Below are 23,850 nucleotides of genomic sequence, written 5' to 3'. Positions count from 1 at the left end.
AAGATACAGGACAAAGTGAAAAACAAAGTAAAAAATAAAGTAAAAACATGGTAAAAAATGTAGTAAAAACATAGTAAAATTGTGGTAAAAACATAGTAAAATTGTAGTAAAAACATAGTAAAATTGTAGTAAAAACATAGTAAAAATGTAGTAAAAACATAGTAAAAAATGTAGTAAAAAAAAACGTAGCAAAAAAGATAAATGTTAACTTTCCATTGTAATCAGGCTCTGGTCAAATAAGCCAACTAAGTTTTTTTTTTAATACATATGTTGAATTATTGTAATAAAAATGCTTAATTTAGTTTTAAAACTTAGGAAAACATTTTTTTCCAGCAGATGCGGGCCTTTTGATAGAGAAATGAAGGTGAGGTTTATGATTATAATTTTTGTTAAATTTTATAATTTTTTTAGCCTGATCTAGGCCCGTATTACAATGGGAAATTAGCATTTGTCTTTAATTTTATCTACAAAGTAAAATGAAGTCTTCTATTGAAGTATTCTTCATGAAAAATAAAATATGCATACAATTTTATTTTCTAAACATGTTCGTTTACAATTTAACAACGAAGAAACTTTAAGTTTTTATTCAAATATACACATTTTCGTACATAAATATAGATTATACTTTTATGTCTTTAATTCCTAAAAGCTTGGTTACATTAAAAATTTTGCCCGTTTCATATTGCATTTCACATTAATTTTAATGCCCAATTGAAATCTAAAACATGTTTAGGGCAGTGATTATACAATACCTCTATGGTTCAAGGTGCCTTTTTTCTGTGTAATGATGTAGGTATTTGATGTGATGTTGTTAATTTTAACACAAAATTGAATAATTAAAATTACTTCTAAATATATATTTGAGGCCCTCAGTATCAAAGAAGGCCAAACGCTAAAAATAGTATCAAAAGCGGCCAACTGCATATTTAATACTTAATAAAACTAGCGTTTTTGTTATGTTCACCTTTAGGCTATTTGTTCAAAGTGTTAGTGGACTTAAATGGCACCAAAAGTTATAAAATAAAATAAAAAATTCTAAATATTTCAATCAAAAAGTGCTATTATAGATTTTCGACATTTTCTCGATAGTAGGAATGGGATCTTTTAGCCATCTTTGATATGTACTGGGGGCTTTATTTACTTATTATCACGGTTCAAAAGTGGCGGGCAAAATAATCCCTACAAACACCGGACCAGTACGCGTGTTCGGCGCAGTCGAAGATTACCGACAATTGCCGAATGGGGGGAGCCGGTCGTAAATCCAGGCGGCGCAAAAATTGAAATGTGCATAAAAGTACAAATTAAAGGTTATCGCTCTTTGCTCCAAAACTGCAGGAAAACAATTAGAAAATTCTATGTAACTAGTGAACGTAGTCCTCAATACACAATCGTCGCCCCGTATTGTGCTGATTACCATTTCAACGAATATAGAATAAACGTAAATTAATTAATAATGACAACGAAAAATCCATTACTGTTTAAATAAAACTAATGTAACTAACTTGCGTAATGTGTGTTATGTGATGAATGGACGCTTTTTTTACATGCAAGTAATTTGAAAACCCACAAAATGTATTCGCATTATAATCGTAATATGGAGAAAGGTGATTACTATTTGTTTTTAAACATTTACCCCTTTAAATGGGTGAGCTAATTAGTAATTACTCGGTCGTTAGCTGCATGAATGAAAAATGATTCACCGTATAGTTAAGTGACAATGGTAAGTGAAAGAATTCCGTGATATTGTCTATTTGTCTAGATTTTGATGAAACGGTCTCTCGGTATGGCGGTGAGTGGAGATAACGGTCCTGGGCGGGGCTCTAGCGGCGGCTCCACACACTAGCGCTAGGCGAGGCGAGTACAGCCAGAACGAGAGTGACAGAGATAGCCGACATTTCCCCGCTAGTCTCCCTCATTCGCCGGTCGCATTTCGGGCGCAACAGGTGTCGTTGGCGCGCTCCTGTCAGATCACCTGTACTAACATATTTGACATAAAAGTCCCAGTGCGAACTTGCTAAACATGTTATAAGTGCATCCTTCACCCCGCACCCGGCTTCAGAGGAAACTGCGGCCTTTGACCCTTTAAACCGACATTTGACAGATACGTTGACCGCCGGGGCGTGTTTCATTCAACTTTTCCAGTTATTTATTTAGTGTTGTGAATTGTTTAGAATTCAGTGGAATATTAGAAGTGCGCGCGTGCCGTAAATGCGCGGACCCACGCACGTTGATAGATTATTCTAGTTGAGTTGTGTTGTGAATTGTGCCCTTCTTGAGAGAATCCGGAATCCCGACGCCTCCGACATGGAGACGTTCTATGACAACGCATCCATTGACCTGAAGGAACTGTGGGACTCAGATTTGGATCCGGTGAGTGTAAAATTTAACATTTAACTCGATACGGCGAGCGTACAATAACACTCCGGCGCTGGCGTCGCGGTGCTCCCGTCAACAAAATATTCATCACGAAACTTTAACACGGTTTTTTGCTATCAATTATGTCAGTTATAAAAATAATTTATCATTACACGTCTTAAAAACATACTGATAACAGAAACTTCCAAATTTATCGAAACGAAACGACTGTTTGTAAATTTAATCTAATACAACTGAAGCAATGAAAATTGATAAGGCCAAAATAATAACAGTTTTTCCGTGTTTTTGTCTATCGGGATTCCCATATTCCGAATGATAAATAAACGCTAAAGATTCATAACATGCCATCGGCTTAGTCAATAGTCAGTGCTCAGTAAAATTCTCTCATGAACGATAAACAGATTTCCCAGCGCGCGTTCTAATTGGATTGTGTGAATAATATGTATATTAGGTACTTTATATACTTCGTTTTCATAATATACTAATCACAAATCCGTTTGTTTGCTTATTTGATTTAAAACACTCACATTCGTATACCACGCCGTGTTTTGTATACCACTAAAATAACGTGTTTTAAAATAAAAATGTAAGTAATTTATTTACTTGAAGAATACCCGTCCAATACAACTGGAATAAATAATGCATTAGTAATACATTATTTATTTGTTGTTTGCCTTTACAAATAAAAATTAATAAAATCCAACTAGAATCAACTAAGTTGTTAAAGTAATAAAGTTCAACGCTCGAAAAAAACCGCTATGCTGTTTTTATAAGGCATGTGGATGTGAGCACTTTGACTACCGCTTTTTACTCAAATAATGTATTTCCGTCAATTAAAACTATCTCGATTATCAGTATATGAGGTACCGGGTTCGATTTCTACCAAGCATGCAATATAAGTCCATATATTTAAAAGTTTTACGGTTGGTAAATGTTTCTTTAAGGTGTGTTTTTTCTCATCTAAATTGAGATAATATAGAAGTCTAGGTTTTTACTGGGCTTATGACTTGTTATTGGCTGGTTGATCAGTTTACACACTATAAAATACATATTTATATCAATACAGTAACTAACTATAGTCTCTGAAAAAAAAAATCTTCCTTTAACGTAACAAATTATCTAGTAACGCTAATCGGTAAACTAATGCGATGCTTTATGCACCATTAAGTGCGGATAAACCTAAGAAGATGAAACCAATCAAGGAAGTAAGATTTGATCAAAACTTTATAAATTTGCATTTCTAAAAAAAACAATTACACTTACCCTATATCATTTTTTTTATGAAGAATAAACTCTCATAAAAATGGATAGAGTACATCAATGTGTTGTTTTAAATGCTATATTATTTATGTTTAAAGCATTAATTTGTGGTCAAACATTTTGTACTTATTTGTATATAACTACTTATCGTCTTTTTAAATCTACCGGTTTCGAGACGCTTTCACCTTTACCAAGTACATTTTAATATTTGCATGTTTGTGTAGTGAGTGTCCAGACGAAGAGACGGGTACATCTCGAAACTGGTAGACATAAAAATACGATAAGTGTTTAAATAGTCATATTTACTAACCTTAGTTATCTTAAATACTATTTAAATATGTATATTTGCTATACCTAAATATTTTTTAACTTTTTCTTTCGCCTATTAGAACTACCACCTATCTAATTATATTTTTGATGACTTCATAACACCTAAGATTATCTCGGCCCCGATTTAAATCAATGGGATGTTTACATAGTTATCTGCGACTGTCTATAGAGAAAAACTGATATTTGTGTACGAAAATGAGTATATTTGCTTTAATATTTAAAGTATTTTCGCCGGTAACCTATAATTGCTCATGTTTAAAAGAAAATTTTGTATGAATATTCTGCTTTTCATACAGAAAACTTTATTTTATTTTGTAGATAAAATTGAAGATAAATGTAAACTTCCCATTGTAATTGAGGCCCTCGTTCGAGATAGGAGAAAGCATTGTTATTTATTTGCTAATAAAATTTAAAGCTGATAATAATTCCTTATTCTGTTATCACTTGATTAAGTAAATACTTAGTTATAAACGTAATATTATATAAGTTAACTGGTACATATTATAATGTTATTATTATTATTATTATAATGCCTACCTTTCTTCCTCACACTATTCGTTTTAGATACAAATTAAAATCATAAGTACCTATGTAATAAAAAAAAGAAAAATGTCATTTTATTTTTAAATGTTTTTTGTAATTGTAGGAACCAAAAATCGATGATAATGTACTGCTTACTCAGAGTTTTGTTTTTATAATTGTTTTCAACGTTATGTAACAATGTAACAATAAAACATTACGTGACATATTTTTTAAACATTAATTTCAATTATATAATTGAATCGACTTGTGGTCCCTTGATTAGTATTGCGGATTTACGGATCAGAGATCCGAGGTTAGAACCCCACTATATCCCAACTTGATTCCCATTTTAATAATAGTGAGTTATTTAAAACTCGTTGAAAATGCCCCAAAAATTGTAAATCATGTAAATAAAATGAACGCATACATTTCGTTTTATCTTTAAAAAAATAAATTATAAAAAGTATTTAATATTATACGAAATTCATTAATTTAGTATATTATTAATTCAATATTTTTTATATTTATATTCGTATTTTTATATCGGTGGACTAAAGAGGTTAAAATTATAATGAATATCTAAACAGTGGTCTCTTTCTGTTAAAATTGACAAGATAGGTTGCATGAAAAAAGTAAGCATTTGGCCCATGTTAACTGACTCTGTGGCCGTTTCACGCCACAGCAAAAATCCACGCGGCCCAATAATATAACTCGACTTTCATCGTACAATAACCCATTTTTAAATAATTTTATTTATTAATTGCCAGGTAAACGCACTGACCAATAACACCACAAGGCCGGCTAAACTCCACTCGATTTCCTGTAGCAAATTTTTCACCCGCGAGTAGACTAAACGAATAAAACGAAAAAATAAAATTTGATTTTTGATTTTATTTCATTGGAAAGCCAACAGACTTTTATAAGATACAATTATACCATAAATACATATCATAAAGTCCAATTAGAGGCTTCCACATAATATTGTTATTGTAAATTTTGTCACATAAAAATTATAAATAACATAAAATAACTAATCATACAAAACTTATAATATTACTAGAAATGTAAATATAATACATATTATTAAAAATATATCTACTTTTGAATATTGGTCACACAGTTGCACATTATAATATATAATACAACTATAGTTGACCATACAGTGTACATTTATAATGTGCCTACATACAGAACTGCACATAACCTGCATAATATAGGCTGCGGATTCAAGGCGCAACATCATAACTTCAATTATTTTTGGAAATTTCAATTTTAAAGGTTAAAGATATGTTATTAATATCAATACAATTTAATTTCTGAGTAGACATATTGCAGGTTCTATTAACAAATAAATTTTGAAAAGATTTAGTGGAACATTTAAAAATTTTAAAAAGAGATTGGTTTCTGGTCTGCGTTACTGGGACTCTAAAATTAATAGGTGATAAAATCTTAAGGCAATATATATTTTCAAAGTTTTGTACACATAAATGGCGTCATCCATAATGATAAATAAGTATCCACTCGCCCTAATTTTACCGGATCGTGACCGCTACATACAGAACTGCATATAACCTGCATAATATAGGTTGCGGATTCAAGGCGCAACATCATAACTTCAATTATTTTTGGAAATTTCAATTTTAAAGGTTAAAGATATGTTATTAATATCAATACAATTTAATTTCTGAGTATACATATTGTAGGTTCTATTTACAAATGACTTTTGAAAAGATTTAGTAAAAAATTTAGAAATTTAAAAAAGAGATTGGTTTCTGGTCTGCGTTACTGGGACTCTAAAATTAATAGGTGATAGAATCTTAAGGCAATCTATAATTTATTCAAAGTTTTATACAAAAAATGGCGTCAGCCATAATGATAAATAAGTATCCACTCGCCCTAATTTTACCGGATCGTGACCGGTCGGGTGGATTGGCACGATACATGTGAAATGGGCTTTTCAGAGGTGAGTATTAAAATACACACTTATATAGCTTAGAATTAAAATGCAAAGAGGGTTTAGGATTAGAAATCACACTTACATAGATGGTTTCGAATTGAGTACACGGAAGGGTAAACATTAAACTACCCATTTAGTTGGTTTAGAACTTAAATTTGTTCTTCGGAAATTTGATTTCTCGTGATGTAGAATCATCTAAAAGGTAATTTGATTACATCCGCCTGCAGGTTTGCGGTTTCGTCATCTTAGATAGTAATCCTGTAACGGTTTTTTTATTGCTTGGAATAAGGAATCTAACCTTTCGCGGTTTTGAAATGTTTTTCCAGGAATGCGAATGCAATACATCGCTAGCTCAAAGCAGCAGTGAGATATCTCTGAAAAACATATTCTCAGATAATCGGACTTTGTGGTGTGCGAAGGGTCTGACTGAATTAAATCATTTGAAGTTTATTTTGTATCCTATATTTTCACATAGTTTAACTATCTAACTTCTAATTGTTATTATTTGACAACATTAATTTATTAACATATCTGCACGTGTGAGTATACCAAAATCAGAAATTTCGTTTTCGGTATGTGTATTATAATCTTAGAGTAATAACACGTCACTGGTTAATAGAGTCGCCCATACGGACAAAATTCGTTATATATATTTATTTATTCATATTTTTCTCTTACAAACTATAATTAATAATAAAAATAATGTCTCCTCACTGGGGTGTGCCGAGGACACTTAACAATATACTTTTTTGAAATGTTTTTACATTAGAGAATAAAGAATACAGACTTACTTAATAAACAGACATAATCAACAAAATATTCACAGTTTTAAAAACTAGGTATATATGTACATCTATATTATTTATATTACAAAACGCACAATAAAAATAACAAAAACCTAACATAAGCTATACACTTGTGAAGCGGTTGATTCAATATTGGTTTGGGCGAATGAGACAATCCATTTTACAATTTTTTTATAGCCTTTTTAAACATTTTCTCGTTACTAATTGTTTTAATATAATCATCATCTACGAAGTTAGCTACAGTTTACAGCAATACAACAGGCCGTAAGTACTCCGGTCGAGAATTACTACTCAAACCGAAACCTTCTGTTACACGTTTGTTGTTAAACTAAAAACCGAACTAAAAATTTAGAACGCGTTTGTTTTAAAGGGCTTCTCTAGTGAATTATTACTCTGTGATTGTAATAGTATGCATAAAGTAGATATACGCTATCAATATGCATTGGTAGCGTATATCATCTCAAAACCGGTGCTTAGGTGCAGTGGTTAGAGTCCAGTCTTTTACAAAATGATCAAATTTCCGCGCACGCGCATTGAAGTTCATAACGTCATATTGTTCTACAAGACTCACAGAGATAAAAGCATCCAACTTGAGTAATGCAAAGAAAAAACGACTCGAATAACGTAAGGAATAAAGTTTTAAATAGCGTGTTATTGAAATTTAACCAAAATTTTAGAACATCTCGAGTTTAAGGTACTGTCCAAATGCTTACAGCTTCACCGATAGACGCGCCTGCTCCCGCGCTCCGTTAATTTATATGTGTCAAACTTTTAATTATTACTACATATAATGGAAAACTTGCATAGGATTTCTTAATAAAATCTCAAGCGTACTTTACAAAAGTGATTCTATGCAATATTTATTTTAATTAGATATCTACCCATATGCACTGTCACACCCACTTAATGTAAAAACATGATTATTTTTTGCCAGCATCACTACTGATAATATTCACCGCACGCGCCTGGTATTGTGGTGTATTTTTTATAACTTTTCAAATCCTCCCGCTGACAAGTGTCTAAAATTGAAGGTTAGCGGGTTATTCCTTTAAAAATATAAAAAAATAATTTGTAGGTAATAATTATGTAAGATGTTCCATATTATCTTTTGGATGTCAATCCACGATGAAATCGTGTCGCGAATCGAACCTCATATCCACGAGTTTATCTTTATAATCCGGTAGATAAACGCGCTAACCTCTACACCACAAGGCTATTATATAGCCATTAATTATCTTCTTGCTACCTGACGCGTGTTTACCATTACACATTTTATATTTTATTCAAATTTTGTAATTTGTTTGTACTTTATTTTAGTGAGTTATAAAATATAATATACATTAAGTATAAATCAAAATGCTAGCGTTAAAGTTAAAATCATTTTAGTGTTTTTCCATTGGAAAAAAACTGTGTGCATATTCATTAATCAAGGAAAATACAAAGTTTACCAATATTCAGAATCTTACCGAAAACCTTTTTAATATCTCGCGAAAACATTGAAAAAACTACGAATAATATTTAAATTTTACTGTTTCTAGATATACTTAACTATTGTATATGTAATCGAGTGATTTGTTTATTGATTTATTTAATACTTCTCAGGAATACATCATATAATTGAATTATCAATGTATTCCTAACTGGGAAAACCCGTGCCGAGGACTTTTTGCAATTTTAGTTTAGTGTGATATAGATATTTTACACGATGAATTGTTTAAGACTTATGGATTGCCTACTGGTAGTGATATTTTTTTTTTTACAAGATAGCAAACGCTGTCTTGTAAAACAATACCTCTCACTTAATAAAATGTAGATATTAGGCATGAATTAATTCATAATGAACAATCTTACTGTTTTTTTTTCTTTAACTCTCTTAAGCATAATCGGCCTAGATTTTTACATTAAAAAAGTATGTATTTTTGAAGTGAGACCTAATTAAATGGTCATTAAAAAAAACAATACGAGGCAGCCTTATCTCCACTCGATTACCTTGTTCAGAATTTTTGCCTGAAAGTAGCCATCAAGTCGAAAATACTCGTCCAGGATTTTGGTTCTATTTCACAATCAAAACTATAATCTTATTGGATGTCTGTGTCTGGTAAATGGTCATTAATTTTGTTTTATTTTTTTTAAATTACCTGTGCATTGTGCATTTTTACTTAATGATTATATCGTGTAGGTGATTTTTTGCGAGTTTCGCGTTAAGCGTATTAACCTACATAATATGGGCATGACTTGACGGTGAAATTTCAATATAACCTATCATAATTAATAAACTGTCGCATTTATTATCTTAAAATAACGAATACTCATTTTACCAGTTATTACCAATGTAATTCATTTTTAAAATGAAATATATACAGGTAACATTAAACTATTACGAAATAAAGGGTTTATTTTATTAATAGTTTTGCTGCACCCAGTATTATGTAACTTTAATTGAACTGAACATTGTTATCATGTGTTATTTTATTCTCGAGTATTAATCAATAATTAAATAACACTCGATAGAGGTCACTTGTGGATTTTTAGATATCAATTCATAAGTACGACGATTATTTCGCTTTGACCTTTCGTAATGTTTACTCAAAATCACAATACGTATCATGAGATATTTTAGTTCTGAATATTACAGCGGATACACCTAATAAAAACGTGGTCTATATCAGTACCTCGTCCCGTTTTTTGACCCCCAAAAACATGATAATGGTCTCCAATTACCGAAGTATATTTTCAAATATTTGTTATCTTCAACCTCTGAAACATAATCATCAAGTACTTCGGTAATGTGATGGCAAAAGGGTAAATCTGTTATTTAAATAAGGGGTTAAGCTGTTATTTTTACGCTTTAAGCTGTGACAGGAGGAATTGTTTGCTAGTCCTGTACAGTTATGAAAATGACAGATATACTCCTCTGCCATCTCACTACCGACGCAATGTAAAATATTAAATAAAACTCCGAACGATGTCAATGGTCCGGCCAATGAGTCAATAATATTTGAATATGATGATGATTGACGATTAACCATTTTTACAATTATTTTTTTTAATCAACCCGCATTTTCGGTTTTTTACCGAATTATTTTTCCCATTAAGTTTTTTTTTTTAAATTTATTTATTTTATTCACAATATATTTATGTAACATTTATAAAGACACAAATCCTAACTCCACGGAATCAATGCCCTCCTTGAGTTGGGGCGAATATAATATGCATAACACTTTAACAACATACGTATTACCGTATACATTGTGCAGAACAAAAAAATAATTAAAAACACATGGCATATTAACATATAAAAGAAGATACAATGAATAAATAGTTTAAATACATGAAAAAAAAATCTAACTCAAATGTTTGAAAAACCATCAAGGAGTTTCTCACTCAAATCCCTCCCGCTAAGAAAGCTCCAGTCCCGAAACTTTTGTTGAAAATAGATTTTGTCATTCAGAGCCTGATATAGGGATTTAAAGCTCTTAAAAGTTTTAAAATGTGAACTTGAATGTCTAATATTTATATAATTAATACTTACAAAACATTATTTTTATTAAAAAACATTCTTGCCTCCACATACATCTTTAATTCTCTCATGTTTGTAATGAATTAATTGATTATTGTTGAATGCAATTATTTTGCTTAAATAACTACTCGTATTAATTATCTTTGATTACCCTTTATTTGTTTTGTCAATAATTTATTTAATTCTTTTTACAGGTATGACTAATTTGTGTTTATTTTGCTTTAACTCACAAGTAATAAAACATTGGTACGATATATATTATTTTAATACGTACCGCCTACGCCTACCCCATCAGATGTTTTCTGTAACTCACCCGAATATTTTGGTTGATTTTGACTCACCTTATTACTAACAATTAACAACCTTTTTAGTAATTGTTTCGTTAACATTTATAAATAGCTGTTTAGAATTAAAGTTGGATAATTGCCATTTTAGTCATGTACGATTGGGTGGGCTGATACTATTTTTTTACGAATTTTGAAATGAAAGGGGTCTAAAAAGTAGCCTTTTGGATTACTTGTAATGCAAAAAAATTCAAAAAACATATTCGATACTACTTTTGGCCCTCAACCGGAGCTTTAAGTTTTCGAAAAAGTCGATTTTTTGCGCTAAACCGGCTGTCATTTCGTATTTAGGTAAAAAAATCAGTTTAATTAAATTTTATAATGTGCATTAAATCTTATTAAATAAGCATCTAAGCGCGTGAGTTGCACTTTGTTTTGTGATAAATGGGTAGCATTGTTTTAATAAGCCATTGTTTTCGTCAATATTAGCCAGGCGCTCAACGGAATCAGTTCCACGGAGTGTAAACTTTTTGCATTTTGGTAGTTGTAAAACGTGTTCGAATTTGTAATGAGATTAACTTATATCTTTACTAACAAAAAAATAATTTTATCAATATAGAAAAATTACAAAATGTTCAGACACTGATAAACTTCAAACCTCGGTTGAGGGCCAAAAGAAGTATGAAATATTTTTTTTAATAATTTTTACTTTCAATGTGATTCAAAATGCAACTTTTTAGACCCCTTTCACTTTGGTGTCTAAAAAAATAAAAAACTTCATACATCATCGGCCCACTGTAATGTACGAGTACGCTTTTTACACCTTTCATTTACTATAACTGATATTAGAGATCATTCCAAGATAAAGTTTGGTCACAATTTAAAACCAAATGGTATGTCGTTTATACCTTACCTATTTATGCGTACATAGGGATGAGTAATGCGAAACCTTTGAAAGCTAATACTTTCTCTACAATAGAGAAGTAGTTTGATTCTAGAAAGCTTATTTTTCATACCATCAATGACCAATGAAATGGAACATCACACTAATGTTCATTATTTTCAGGTACTAATTACCTTTTCGTTTGTTATTATTATGTTTATTTATGTTCTTATGATCGTTTACAAATTACTTATGATGGTACCAAGGCCAAATATTTTAATTTACTAGGTGCTGAAAGAAATGACAACAGTAAATCATCGAGTGTGAAACGCTTAAGGTTTGAGACTTATTCTGTATGTTAAAAGAAAACTGAGAGAACTCTTCGAACCTCTATTACAGCATAGGCTATCGTTCTCGTAACAAGACTCTTTCAATATCCATTCACCGCTCTATTTTTTTGCCTCCTCTTTCACAGTAGTGGTTACTCGATTGTGGAATAATCTACCCTCTAACGTCAGAGACGCCCTTTACTGTATAAAATGTCATTTCCTGAATATTTTAGTTTTTCCTTTCTCCTCCCTCTTTCCTTACCTCTTTACACCTCCTATTTTTTTTTAACTTTAATATTTATGTTCTTATAATTAACCCAAATTTTTCGATTTTGGGGCCATTTTCAACGAGTAGAATGGAAATCAAGTCGGGGTAGAGTAGCGTTCGAACCTCGGACCTCTGATCCGTGAGTCCGCAACACTAGCCACGGGACCACAACCCGATTAGATATCTTCATAGTATAGTGTAGATATTTAGTCAATTTTTTTTTCTTTTTAAAAACAATATGTACTATATGATATAATGGTATTCGTAGTATGTGATATTTCCCAATGTGTTGGTGTTCAAAACCTTAACCCTAGATATTTCTACTTTTTGTTTTTGTCACATAACGCTCATGTCACATCCACTCATGTTCACTCATGTCGTTCCCTTATCAATATTGTCAATGGTGCAAAAAGTACTAAAATAGTGTTAAAAATTCAGCGTCATATAATTTGCAACTGAAGACTAGTCTAAGTGTTCGTAGGTAAAATAATAAGTACGAATACAAATCGTTAATTTTAGATACTGCAAATTATTGTGAGTATAGAACACGTTCTAGTGCGTACTTGACTGAAAATGGCTGTCTTGACTTACATACTACCCTGATACTATTTTTTTTTTGTTGAAAGCAACGCAGTCATAGTTATAAACAATACATATGAAAAAACAACCAATAACAAGACCAATTACGGGTTTCATATAGGAACAAAAATATAAAAAAACAAAACGTACAGTTCGCTAGGGGTGAAATTAAGTGGGGTGGGAAAATAGGGAAGAAAGAGAAGAGAAGAAGGAAGAAGAAATCGGAAGTAAATATAAAACAATGAAAAAATAAATAAAAATGAACATAAATATACACATACAACATACATACATATACATACACATTACATACACACATCCATATATATATACACAAGTGTTCTATGAACCCTGTCACATCCGAAATCACAATGATCAGTATGGGTAAAAAGACATATTAATAATAATAATAATAATGTTTGGATAATTTATACAGCGCCATTTTTGTGAAAATCACCTCAAGGGCGCTGTACAATAAATAAATATCCCAACACGTCTTACAGCTACAGAGCGCATGGACGGTTGGGATTTTAGTTCCACGTCTCCAATTATGATATATATGAGCTAGATTACAGAACGTCTTGCAGCTACAGAGCGCATGGACAATAAGAAATCTAGCCCCTATTTACATTTTAATTTTTAATTTTTTTATTTGACAATGAAGTTACGAGTGTAAGTGATATTTTATAAACGAAATAAAAAGCAAATTTATAAAAATTTGAATTTAGATAACAACAAGTCTTGCAGCTACTGAGCGCATGGACGGTTGAAATTCTAGACCCCATTTACTAAATTTAGATATTTGATAGTTGATAACATTTACATAATATGATAAAAATAACATAATAGCTAACATCACAAAAAGTCTTTAAAACGCATCGACAAATAGAATTTCAACAACATAAGAATGATTTTAAAAAGTTAATAATAAAAAATAATTTTAAAAAACGCAATAATAATACATTGAGCAAAGAACTAGTAAGTATGGCAATTAAGTGAACATGTAACAGCACAAAAAGTAAAATATAAAAAAACGAAATAAAGATCGCATTCCTTAACTTATTATTAAGGTTAATAAGACAATAGACGATACTCAAACTCGTCCCTGTTTTATTTTCGTGTGCAGTAAACAGGATCTATTGTCTTCTTCCCAGTAAATAACTGTAAAAACACTTGGTTCACATTTGGCTGTTCCCTGGGAGATTATAGTAGAAACGCATCTGTGTGCGTAGTGTAGAGTGTAGGTACCAAGGAATATATCCGCTTCTTTTTAATTTTGTTTGTTATTACTATACGCATGTTTCTCGATTAAAATTTCTGATTATTATTATTTAACTTTGATTAAGATGTCAGATAAACTTGTGTATTACTTTTGATATTCTAGTAATTTTACGAGATACAGGAAAAAAGGTATCATTTGTATTTTTAAATGAACATAGATAGGTAGCACTATATCATACAGAAATCGTTTTATAATAAATAGTTAAATTTCGGCACTTGATCTTCACAAATAAACACTTTTTTAAACAGTTTTAACAGAAGCACAGTTATAAAATCACGAGATTTTGTGGCGTTTGAATATATTTTGGTTAGGTTAAGTTAGAACAAACCGTTGAATATAATAACGTTTATAAAACAATTCTTTAAATTAATTATCTCACTCTTTGTTTATAGCATGTCCACACCTAAGCGACTTAACTCAATGTTTATAACAATTTAACACATATTTGTGGATTTTAAACTAAAGTTGCAGATAGGAACTATATTTCACACCCAGCCCGCTCGGAGGCTGGGTATGAACATTAGCAATATTAGCATATTAAAAAATATATTTAGAACCAAGATTTAAAAAAAAAAAAAAATATTTAAAAAAACAAATGGTTGCTTACTTCTGCAAGGGAGAAGTGAGGGCAGAGCTGCGCAGTATCAAATTCCCCCCTCCCCCCTCCTCGTTTCGCCCCTGCAGAAGTAAGCAACCATTTGCTTTTTTTCATATTTAATTTTTTAAAATTTTATTATTTCTAAAAAAATATTTTAATGTTCCAATATGTCTTCTTGCTCATACTGATCATCGTGGTTTCGGATGTGACGGGGTTTAAAGAACACCCTGTATACATACATATACATACACACATGAACATATACGCATACACAAATGCAAATACAGACGCATATGTATGTCCATGTGTGTATGCGTACATGTACATATATATAATCAATAATAAAATATTAAAAACTAATAAATAAAACTTAAAAAAAAAAAAAAAACTAAAAACTTTGGTCTTCTGACGTCTCTATCGTAATTTTGATATGTTTTTTTAAAACAGAATTTTCTTTTGTTGAAAAGATCTATCGTGCTAAATTTTTTATCGTATGACGAGTATACTCGATGAATGTATTCATTTTTACTATGCAGATATAAAAGCCTACTGGAAAATATATTGCTATACGAAATAATTAATTACGTGCTACCTATCGAATATGGAATCTAATGATAAAAATTGGATTTGTCATGGAGTAATTTTATAATTTGGATTCGACTGGTATTTATAGATTTAGTATGTAGGCACATAGTATCTGTCTCGGGTATAGTTATTTCGAATATTCAAGGTTGCTTGTGTTAGGAGTATAGGGGATTAATACCTACGTAATTAAGATAAAACAGTATTTTTGTTTGCTGTTTCTAAGCGGTAACTTAATTACTCACTCAAAACGATAGTTGTTTTTACCAGGTGTGGCTTAAGTACAGAATTTTTTAAAAAGGCACATTTTATAGGTCGAAACTCGTACTTGATTAATTTTAAAGGAAATTTCCCCCCTAACATTAAAAAAAAAAAACAATTATAATTTATATTCCCTTTCCGAACAAAACAATGCATAGGGCACTGCATTGGTACACCAATCGTAGTGTATCTTGATAATTTTTGTTACATGAAGGTAAGATGGTAAGTCGTACGCTTCAGGTTCCAGTCCAGGGACTATAAAATATTCTAAAATTTCATGCCAACCACGTCGGGAATCGAACCCGAGACCTCTTGCATGGCAGGCAAATGCGTTGTCAACTACACCACGAGTGTAAAAATGTAAAAATAAAATGTTGTGTCCGTTTTTTTTCCGATTTAAAAATGCGCACCAAAAGTAAAATAAACAGCTAAAGGTTATAAATCATTCGAAAGACAATTTTATGCTCTACAAGATGTTGTGTTTGCTTTTACGTTACATATATTATTATTTTATTACATTACGATCCTTCAAAGTGGAACGTAAAGTAGACGTAAGTGAGCATTTTCGATACCTACTCCTGTTCGCGTTCAATCGAAGGAATAAAGGAGAATACGTTATAACGGTCTCAACTTATGTTTACACCCATACTTAAGGAAAAGTATTATAGTCGTTTTTTGTTAATATCTACCCCAATACCTTTTCTTCATTATTTTAAACACGTTAGTCAATAATGTATTCTCCTTTATACCCTCGGTTAAACGCGAACAGTAGGAGGTGTCGAAAATACTCACTTTCGTCAACTTGACATTCCATTTTGAAGGCTTACAATCAATAAAATAATATATGTACCCAATATCTTGTACAGCAGAAAATTTTCTTTCAAATGACGTATAACCTTTACCATTTCGTTTTGCTTTCGGTGCTCATTTTTAAATTTGTAAAAAAACAACATTACAATTTTTAAAATTATTTTCAAATATGTGTACACGCAGTTAAGTATTCTTTCATCATCTAGGCACATAAAATCCTCTAATCTTTTTTTTAATGATACGTTTTGTTTACATTTTATTAAACCGAATGTAGAAAATTTTGTTATTAAAAATGACAAGAACCTAATCAAAACAACACAATTCAAATTAAAAAACGATTATTTTACACCCAAAAACATAAATGAACGAGCTTGGGAGTTGTGCGTTTTAAAATATTTTTAAATATTTTGTCTGGTCTCCATATTATGATGTTCCCATCAAGAATATTCAATCAGTTCAACATCGATTTTTAAGAAAGATAGGCTGGAGGTTGGGCTTATCCAGAGACCTATATACGCATAATGAGTTAGAAACTACTTTGAATATATCTTCTCTTCAAGACCGTCGAAATAAATCCGACCTTATAGTCCTATTTAAAATTTTCAACTCACTCTTTGATGCGCCTGAACTACTGAGCTTAATAAAATTCAATATCCCTACTAGAAACCTCAGACAAAACTTACTCTTTCATACCGATAACCATAGAACTAACTATGGTTTTCATTCCCCTATGCCCAGAATTCTTAGGTCTGCCAACAAACATACCAGTCCTGATTTCTTTGATAGCAAGTTGTCTTCTTTCAAACGATCACTGAATCAAATTCAATTATAAACACCTCTCTCCCGCTTCCACTCCCACAAAGTCTACCATAAACCACTGAGTCTTTCTAATTTTGTTATAATAATTTTCTATGTATAAATGTGTTCATAAAAATGCCCATTGGGCGTATATATAAATAAATAAATAATATTTTGGGTTTGTCATGTAGGTACGTAATTTAATTAAAACAAGTGAGTGGGTACGTGGGTAGTGGGTGCATCCCGTTTTTCATCGATAAAATAATATTCTGCCTAAATGTTCAATTATCCCGGGACTTTTGTTATCTACCTATTTTATTATTATTCCTAAGATTTGTGTTCTGGTAAAAACGTAGATTAGATAATACTTTATCAAATAATCCGTTAAGTGCCACCACTGTTATTTCAAAATATAGAAATGTACCATAGTACAATCTTCCCTTTCCACGCACAATAAACAAATCATTTATCGCAAAATGTTCGAAAATGATCATTCATTTTCAAGGATCTTTCCATTTTTAATTTATATTGATAAAATATACTTATATTTTCTATGCTTTTTTTTATCCATACATATAAGTACTTGGAGCACTGTTACCTACTGCGAGAAATTGAATCTAAGAATGGTTTCTTGCACGCGGTAAAAATTGGAGCATTTAATTGTACGGCGAAATATCTCGAAAATGTACGAAAAATTAGTAAAAATGAACTAATTTGAATTACACATTTTTCTCGTGCATTTTGAAACTCAATTTAAATAAATAACGCGTATTATTTTATTGATTCGTTGAAAATAAATTGCGATTTGGCAATAAGCCCGCCAATGTACGAACAAATTACTTTATATATTTGGTACACATATTATTTATATTCTTATGTATTACATTACTTTATAATTGTTTTTTATTATATTATTTATGTTTATGTAACATTATACAGGTGTTCTTTAAACCCTGTCACATCCGAAGCCACGATGATCAGTATAGGCAAGAAGACATATTAGCATATTAAAACAAATATTTAGAACGAAGAAAATTTTAAAAATTAAAATATTTAAAAAAAACAAATGGTTGCCTACTTTTGCAGGGAAGAAGCGAGGGGGGCGCGGCCGTGCGGTTGACAGTGTATCAGGCTCCCCCCTAGTAGACAACCATTTGTTTTTTATTTATCTTTTATTTTTTAAGATTTTAGTCATTCTAAAAATTTATTTTAATGTGCCAATATGTCTTCTTGCTCATACTGATCATCGTGGTATTGGATGTGACAGGGTTTAAAGAACACCCTGTATATTCTTAGCACAAATATATACTTTGTATTTATATAATAATGATTATTTAGTTCTTACATTTGATAATCTATGCATTTATTATAATTAAGTAGTTTTAGTTTTTTTTTGTTTTATTGTCATGTAAGTACAGAACTACTTATACTTTGAAATATAAAAAATCTCCATCTTAGAACAGGCTGAGCCATGTTAGATGGAGACTATCCTAACCAGAGGACGCTCCGTATTCATTTTGTTGTTCACTACTTTTATATAGATTCCCTGGTATTAAATATGTATTTATTTATGCAATAAATTTGTAAATAAATAAACAAATTCTTAAAAATATTTTGTATGTTTATCATGTCGAAAATCTAACTTATCTTTGATCAAAAGTAAAACGAGTTAGATGCGAATTTCACTTTTAGATGTTTGTTCATCAATCTTTAGACGGTTGTCAGTTGGCGAGTTTACTATTGCGGAGAAATGCTTATTACAAAGGTTAAATTATTTTCTTTATTTTTTTGTTAGTGAAATGACTCGATGTTTTCGCTAGTTTTCTCCAAATTTGTCTCAAAGCCAACGGTAAGTTAGGTATCAAGTCTAAATCAGGGGTCGGAGACCTTTTTTAGAAAGGGTCGGAAGCAGTAAATCATTCAATATGCAATAGTTGGATGGGGAGGGGCTTTCAACGCTCACCTTAGACCCCCAAATGTTTTACAATAAACAATTATTCAAATATTACTATGTAAACTGTTCTTCTGAACTAACGAACTTTTCAGAGAGTTTAATGTTTTAAGAGTGCAGGATATTTACGGAAAGTGTTGTATGCATCAGGTGCATCAGGAGAGCTTCCCATTGGATCGTATTACGGGAAGGTTGAAAAGAGGAGGCCTCGCTCTACAGATAATTAAAACTACTGCGCCCAAACATCACTATACGTTTATAGGAAGGAAGCTTAAAATAATAAAAGATGAATTAATTAATTACCAAAAATTTAAGAATAAATTAAAGAAAGCTGTCCTTACATCGTTAACATTAATTGTATTTTTACTATCAAATGTATGTAAGTATACTTGTAACGTATCTATTGTATAAGCAGTTATATGTGCATATTGTATACCTATATATTATATGCCTGTGAATTTTTTTTGTATTTTTTCAATTATGAATTAACAAATTATAACACGGATGGAGAATACCTTAAATAAGGGAATATGGAAGTCTAGGCATGTACAGGGCGTATGACCTATCATTGGCTGGTTTAAGTGGCCACTTAACGCACTGTGCAACATTCACCATTTTGTCTCCATATTCCCTTATTTAAGGTATTCTCCATCCCTGCTGTAATATGTTAATCTTAATGACTCACATTTGGACAAACTCAAATATTATAATTATGAATTGTTTTTTTAATTATTTATGCGTTTTTGTTTTAATTTTATACTATTTTGTTCACTTGCTAAACACAAGAGCCTGTCTCTTTTTTGGCAAGTTCAACCTGAATCGTTCTTTTTTTAATTTCTTTATGCATGCTAATGGTAAGGTATAGAGAATTTACGAAAATGTTTTTTTTTGTAGATTAAAATTTTAAGTACAATTTTAGCTCGCGGATCGGTTGTAAAATAGGCATCGGACAAGAGTTGGCCCGTGGACCGTAGTTTTCCGATCCCTGTCCCTAAAGTAATGTAATGGTAAGCGTAGACTCAGAAGTTACTTTATTCCCGTAAAGTTTACAATCTCACGCGCCGTTTTGTCGTTTGAATTTTGCCCGATTTCTTCAGCAAAAACTAAACAAAACCGTTTGAATTATTGTGAATTGTGACATTATGAACGAAGAGATTTTTAAGATTCAGAGATGTAACGGATCAAGTAAAAAGCCTTTGTTTTGTTGGCAAACATATTTCTGTCATTATTGGCGCCAAATTTGTAGAGATTCGTTTCAACAATCTTTGTATAAAATATATGAACGTTTTAAAAAATAAATACTTGTCTTTTATGTTTTAGCCAAGTACTTCAATTGAGCCTTTTTAAACTATGTCGTGAATAAATGTATAACGTGGTTCGAACGATCGAACCTCTAATCGTCGACACTACTATTAATAATAAAATTATATTTATTCCAAGAAAAATCGTAAATAGTTTACGTGGAATAGAAAACTTGATAATACAAGGTTTTCAGGGCCAGACCGCGAAACTTCAGAGGAACATTCCTCATGGTAAGCTTTTAAAAAAATCCTAAAATTTTTTTCAAAAAAGTCATTTAAATTTTTTTTCTCAAAATGTAGTTAATCCTTCATTTCTCGGACAAGCAGTCCCTCCACAAAGCCCTACCCCTCTCCTAACCAGCCGTTTCCCTTGTCGGCGTCTGGTGCGTATAGCTTCGTTGGTCAAATACGTTTCTATCGCATTTTTTTTGTCGGGGAGGGGTAGGGGTTTGCGGAAGGGATGCTTGACCGAGAAATCAAAAATTCACTCCATTTTGAGATATTTTTTTTATTTTAGGATTCTTTTAAAAGCTTACCATGGGGAATGTTCCTCTGAAGTTTCGCGGTCTGGTCCTGAAAAACCGTCTATATCTCTTATTGTGTTTAATAATGAAGTTGTATTTCGCTATGAATGGGTTAAATTATATGATTATTTTATATTTTTTTAGTAATGGAAAATAAATTATTGAATAGTACAAATTATAAAATATACCTAAATTTTTTGTTTTAATTCTTTTTCATCGTTGGGATTTTAGGAAATAATTTAATTTATCAAACATTTTTGAAAATGTTTTTTTAAATAAAAATAACTTTATCCGTTACATTAGACAGCCAGCAGCATCTGCGCGCAATCAAATTTTTGTGGTTTTATCGCTTTCATGCTTCGTTATTAAAGTAAGTACCCCATTGTATCCGCTTCGGTAACATTACCTACAAAATATCTCGAAGAAATTATTAAACAGAAGTTTGATTTGAAAGCCATTTATTTAAATCGATAAAAGTATTATACAGGATGCGGCAGTGCTACCTCCCTAGTTTTGTAGGTGTGTAAATAAAAAGCTATTTGAGGTACAACAAATTTATTTTTATTTCCGAAAACTGCAATGCAGAAAATTTATCTTATACCGTTTTGAAAAAAACGTTAGACAAGTGATGTCCGTCATTGTCTTAATACTCCTGGGCCCCGATTACAAACGTCATCTTCATTGAAGCATATCGAAACTGTATTTTAATTATTTTATTTTATTTTATTATAATTTAACGCTTTTACATACATAAAAGTTATATAAAACACGTTATATAAATAATATAAAACTTTAAAAATACAATGTAAAGAAATAAAAGATTGAACAGTGATTAGAAATATAGTTGGTATAAAAAAACACGAAGAAGCTGTAAAAGAGAGAATTTTTACAAGATAATAAAAATAATAATAATTAGATAAACAAATAAAATACACACATTTGTTACGTAAAGAAATATAGTTTAGAGTTTTAAGCAGCTAGGTACATAATATTATAGTATAATATGAACAGAATATCAACTTCTATTTGTTATGGAACATATACATTGATTTTTAAAATTTACAAGACTCATGCTAAAGACATCGATGTTGTTAGCAAATTGGTTCGCAAGTACATGCATCCTTACACTGGCGAATTTGCGCTGAAATAGGGAAATATAACTTTTTTGCATTTTTAAAGTAATAAAGTTCTATGAAATACTGTCGAGTAAAAACATTTTTTTTTGTCAAACGTGTCGCGTTTTTCTAGTGACGTATTTAAAAAATAACAACGTTCGGGCAGGACAACGTCTGTCGGGTCAGCCAGTGTACTTATTAAATCGAAACCTCAGTACGATCTCCTCAAAAGTTGACATGATCGAAGAGCGTGCATGAAAATACGAACCAAATTGGAAGAGGCTTATTTATTTTAAATTAAACGTATTTTACGTTATACCCTCTGCCTACCCCAAAGGAAAAATGGCACTTTTTTTTTAGTATTTGGTATCCATCACCGGAAATATGGATCCATGTTGATATTTGATTTTCTGATACTTCCGAAGATTTTATCGCCGCTAAAAACAATGGTTCATGAATAAAACTGCTAAGACTGATCGGTCCATCAACCCATAAATTGAATGAAGGAGGCTCAGCACAAGAGATAGCGCCTGATAAAAATAGCTCCGATATCTAGTGATTGAATACCTCCATCCTCCACCGGATAAGTGAAAGTTATTCGCAATACCAGTTTGTGCTTGCTGAGGAACTGCTGGGGACTATCACGAACATACTTTCAAATTAGAACGAAACGAAAAGTACTCGGAGCGTAAAATGATATTTTAATTTTACTCCGAAATGGAACGCCGAACAATAATTCGAAATTGAAAAGAATGATGTATTGTTTAACTCGAGTTAATTTCGAAATTTGAACAAAACTTTATCTCAAATTAATCAAAGTTGAAATATTTATGATGTTCGTTTGCGCTGTGGAATATAAAATGCAAAATGATAATGTTCAAATTGCAGCTAAATCATGACTAATAATTCATTTACCTAATAGAGGAGTAGGTAACCTAATTTATACTATTCACACTACACTGTATGCAAAAGACAAACATTTATTAGTGTCCAGTTCCCCAATAGTTTATACAATACAGATATACTAGATCCATAAATTATTAAATTAAATTATATACTAGATCGATTAAATTCAGACCTTTGGACCAATGAAGTACTGTGAGGCGGTTACAATCGGAAGCTGTACCTTCACTAAGACGGTATAGTTGAAGGTAAATTCTCCAGAGCGATCACAAAGATACACTTTCGACCCATTATCTTCAAGTTTTGTTTGTGGTAAGTACATCGATAGCTATCTAGGGCACCCGTACCCCACAATACATTTAGAAAAAAGTAAAAAAGGAAGGTGAAAAAAAATATTCAAACTAGCACTTTTGCTAACTGCGATTAATTTAAATTTTAAATCGATTTGAGGTGGCTACATTTTATCACAGAAGCCTTTTTAAAATACGAAACGGAAATAATTACATTTTTATTTGACATTGAGCGGGGAGTAAAGTTTGACAATTGAGACAGCAGTGACAACACCATTTAGCGGCAAAGATTTAAAAATTCGGGCTGGTTAGCGTCAGATC

General features: G+C 31.2%; 1 long non-coding RNA gene across 2 annotated transcripts in view; it reads left to right on the top strand.

The window, feature by feature from the left end:
• The first annotated feature begins 1,877 nt into the window (after positions 1–1,877).
• Positions 1,878–23,850, top strand: part of LOC148274782 (uncharacterized) — a 190,383-nt gene continuing 168,410 nt past the window's right edge. Inside the window, exon 1 of one of the 2 annotated variants that reach the window (XR_015824200.1) lies at positions 1,878–2,370. This is a non-coding gene — a long non-coding RNA (uncharacterized LOC148274782). The remainder of the gene's footprint in view (positions 2,371–23,850) is intronic. The other variant, XR_015824199.1, reaches the window with a different exon arrangement.

This window comes from Micrasema longulum, unplaced genomic scaffold, assembly GCF_059751315.1.
Source record: "Micrasema longulum isolate JH-2025_06_02 unplaced genomic scaffold, ASM5975131v1 h1tg001582l, whole genome shotgun sequence".
In the NCBI taxonomy this organism is placed as follows: domain Eukaryota; kingdom Metazoa; phylum Arthropoda; class Insecta; order Trichoptera; family Brachycentridae; genus Micrasema; species Micrasema longulum.
Note: the sequence above shows the minus strand (reverse complement) of the source record. Positions and strands in the feature narration are given on the sequence as shown.